The following is a 4,451-nucleotide window of genomic DNA, read 5'->3' as shown; positions in this document are numbered from 1 at the left end:
AGCTGCATACACATTACAATTAAGGAATGCTTTTTTGGTAACCCTTCTACTAAGGTAACTAAACTACAGCTAACGGCTATGATGAACATGCCACCTTATTTCTGCTGGATCTACTGCAGCAAGTGCAGACTACTTTGACGTAAGTGATTGGTTCTCCTGCACTGTGGAAGCATAATATGTTACAACTTCTCCATTGGATATGGGGCAGATTAATGTAAATGATTGAACAAGAGTCATCAGTGTTCTTTAATTGCTGAGAGAGATACCTACAGCCAGTGGTCATTTCAAAATCTTTTTATGTTCAGATACTGAGCCTTCGTAAAGGTTGACTACCTCAGACTTGCTGCACTCATTGTGGACACCATGTGGATCACAACTTCTGGAAGAGAAGGTTACAGCTGTTTTAGTGGCCATCTGAAACTTGAAACCAGCTCTACTGGATTCCTGTCAGAAATCCTGCAGAAGTCAGCCATTTGGTTCCAATTTGCTATAACAGAGATTTAAGTGACCTTAATGACAAACCTATTCTGTTCCCCTTCTGAGGAATCCTGCCATGTGTAGCCATAGCCTACTAGAGACTTCTGGAGCATACCATACCACTCATACTATCTAAGTAAAACAGAGCTGTAGTTTGTTTACCTTTTTAGATAGCTGTACTGAAGTAACTGCAAAACAAATTAAAACTCGTTCAGTATCAGATTTGAGGAAAAATGGGTTTGAATGGTCTGTTTGCATTAGCTGTTTTCACAGTTGTCTGTTTAAGAATTTTTTCCTATTCTCCACAAAAAAAATTTGCCTGCCTTGTTTCTGCTGTCAAATTGCAGTATTTTTAAGTAACGATGAGATATAGTGAAATAGAGTTTATTTTATTTTTGTCATGAGGCTTGTCTTTCTCACCCTGAAGCGCTAAGGTATAAGAGATTTGATTTTGAGTATCCAGACTCCAACTACAGTCTTCAGAATTTCTCATTTAAAAATTAGATATGTGGCAGTAGCAGTACTAGATAAATCTCTCCTCTGTTAAAAATAGTTATTTGTTTGTTGAAGGTTAATGGTTACTTGATAACCAAAATAACTTAGTATGCAGAGGGATAACTAAAGCTGGTAAGCCTTATTTGTTTGGCTACTTCTGTGAAGCATGCAGGCTTTTTGAGGCAGAAATCCTCTAAGTAAAACACATAAATGGTGTTTATTCAAAGTTGGGAAGTTTAGTAATAATGGAAGGCAATGACTTCTTTAAGTTGCTGTCATCTGTGATTTAATTTAGTGGAAGTAGGCAGAATGGCGCTGATACAGGCAATGTCGTATATTCTCAATGTAACTCGAATGATTCCATGAATGAAACCTGTCAAGTACCAAAAGTGTCCTGCTGTAACTGTTTCTCTTCTCTGAATTCTTACACCAGAAGCAAAATGAAGTACGATAGTGGTGTGCTCCAGTGCTGGGGTTTCTCAGAGTAAATGCCAAAAAATAGACCCAATATCTAGGAGTTGCCAATGGCAAGAAAAACAAGGGAACAAAACTTGTGTGTGGGAGTACTGTTTATGTGCACAAGATGAGGATAGTGCAGGAATTGCCTACTTGGGTTCCCTTTGACTAACTGCTGACTTTAAATCTGCTTCTCTGAGGCCAATGGGAATTTTGCTGTTGACTTCAGTGGGGCTGGGGTTTCACCTAGTTCGTTTGTGCGCAGACTAAAACTGGCCTTGCCCTTGCAGAGTTAACTGTCTCTAAAACTGCTGCTAGAAGCTGCTATTAAAGAGAGGGCTCGAGACTAAAAGTTGGAGACTTCATTTGGAAACAAAACCCCACTGAAAGACTGATAACCCATACCTTGGACTCTGAGCCATGTATCTTCCTTGAAAATATATTGTTGCCAGCAAAACTGTTGATTTGTTACTAAAGATTTCTATGGAATTCATGGTAAATGGACATGTCACTTGGTGTGGTAGAAATGTGAAAGTTTAAAACACTTTTCCTGATGCTATAAAGTAATGGAGATCACCAATGCACATGAATCAAATTTTAGTCTACTGTGTGAAGGGTAGATGAGACTGTCCATTGTACCATCTTTATTTGAGGTTTTGGGCATGAATTCTGGCAGTTCAAGAAAACCCTGTAACAGTTTCAAATCAAATAAAATGGAAATATACATGGATTCTGGAGTCTAATGAATCTTTACCTTTAGTTCTAGCTTATGACTGTACAACAACTGAGGAACGCAGAACATGTGGATCTCTTAAGAGACAGGCCATGGAGTGGGTAGTCAGCCTTATGGTCAGGTGGGCTATGTTTTAAGAGCTTATCGCAGTGCATATTAATGATTTTTATTTATACATAGAAGTTTAGTTCGCTAGCTGTCAGAGTGTCTTCTTACTCCCACCATACAGGACTGGTTTGAGATTGTGAATTGAGTATGAAGCTTTGATTTGCTTTTCACTTGGAAGTAGCTCTGCTAAATTAAAGAACAAAACCCACCCCCAAACCTCTGGATGGTTGCGGTCACTGGAGTCCATCAGCTACTGATAGATAACTAGAGGTGTTATTCTGGGGGCTTTTCTTAAGCCTATCATTCCAGGTTCTTTCTGGAAACATAAAGGAGAAAAAAGACATGCAGTACAGAATGTTAAACTATTTTAAAGTGTTTCTTGTGTTAAATATTGCTGCCAGCAACTACCCGAATACCAGTTGTCAGTATCTTCCTTGTAACAATTAACTGTTCTGCGTGCCTGAAATCTTAAGTCAGTCCTCTGTGGAAGCTCAGTATGCTTTTGAGACTCTGAAGTCCAACTTTATCTGGTTTGTTGTTGCATTCATTTGAGGCATGCTAAGAACGTCCATCTCATTCCTTCAAAATGCTTGTTGAAGGCTCATTCCATAAATGAAGGATTGTCAGTTGTAGAAATGAGATTCTTGATACCAGTCAGTAAAATGCAGTTGTGTGCTACTTCAGAAACTTCCTAACCTGTTACATGCTTTTATGGTGGGTTACTTGTTAATTTCCAATTTAAAGTTTCTGTCTTACTTTCTCTGGCTTAAAATAAAAACAGCCATAACGTTACCAGCTTGCTAGTAGAACATTTACATGTCCAGTACTTACTGGGAAAGGAACAATTTGGACTTCTGATTCTCAGTGATATAGTCTGTATTTAAGGAATGTTAAAATGCCAAAACCTAGTAATTTTAATAAAGTTGGACTTCTCAAATGCCTGCTGTAGGAATCTGGCATCTGTATTTACTGGAGCTGATGATAAATGTATGAGAGGATTAGGTTTTTCCCCCCTCCCTGCCCCAGTTTAGCTGTGCCATGTTTAATCTTACTCACAAATTAAGAGGAATTGACAACTGAAAGTGACCATCTCCTACTCCTCCAGTTTTGTCTTTGTACCTAGCTTTACCAGTCATGCCCCAAGTAACTCTCTTACAAAACTTATGAATAGGTGAGCTTTTAATTGTACAAATTGTGTTGGAGACCTGACACTACAGGGACTAGGGGTTTTGGTATTTGTTGGCTCTTGGGAACTCTTTCACCACAAGATGGCTTGAGACACCTGTGCTGTTTAGGTCAAGTAAACACAACATACATTCAGTAGGGCTGCACTTGGGATTTGCTATTTGAGCTTTTGCAATAGTTGTATCTTTTTGTCCTTCCAATTTCAGCCTGGTTGAGCAGTTTTAAACTTGCTTGTGGTTTTCTGTCAAGTACCATAACTAAAATGGAGCAGCTAATTCTTTTTTTAGACTAACAGGGCTTCATGTGCCTAAAAGGTGTTTATTTACAAGGTAGTAATATTATTCTTTCCGATATTGACATGGTCAGAGAAATTAATACCTCATGTGACCAATTTGTATCAGAGGCCCAAGAAACTAGATTTTGCCAAAAACACCTCAAGTACTTAAAGCTTTATGAATAGCCACAATCGACTGTAATTCACTTCCCAAATTGTTCCTCTGTTTTGAGCTTTTAATTTCACAAATTGGTGTTAATGGTAAATAGGGGCTCTATTTGGGAATATAAGAAAATAACATGCCTATTTAGATTTCAGATATATAAATCAGGTATGTACAAAAAGGGAGGAAATCTGGCATATATTTACTGATTAAGTTCTTCAGAAAAAGTTAAAAAGTCAGGTTGTATCGAGGCTAATATAAGAACCTGCAAGCTGTAGCAGATGGAAGAAGAAATGACAGGAGAAAACAGAACTGAGGAGTCTTAATACTGATTTGGTTGTCGTAACTATCTTGTATCTAGAGTTTGGCTTCTGAAGCACCAAGTGTAGTTCCATGGTGTTCTGTTTTAAGTGAAATAGAACAAGAAGGAAGGCATTTTTTTTTAAATTAGGGAAAGTGGAAATCATGCAAATAAAACATGGGAGGTATAAGAAGAGAAGGATTAGGAAGACCATTCACTAAATGATAGTATTAAATGCATAGCCTGAGGTAGGGAGTGG

Source organism: Phaethon aethereus (genome assembly GCF_964289735.1).
Source record: "Phaethon aethereus genome assembly, chromosome: 2".
Taxonomy (NCBI): Eukaryota; Metazoa; Chordata; class Aves; order Phaethontiformes; family Phaethontidae; genus Phaethon; species Phaethon aethereus.
Note: the sequence above shows the minus strand (reverse complement) of the source record.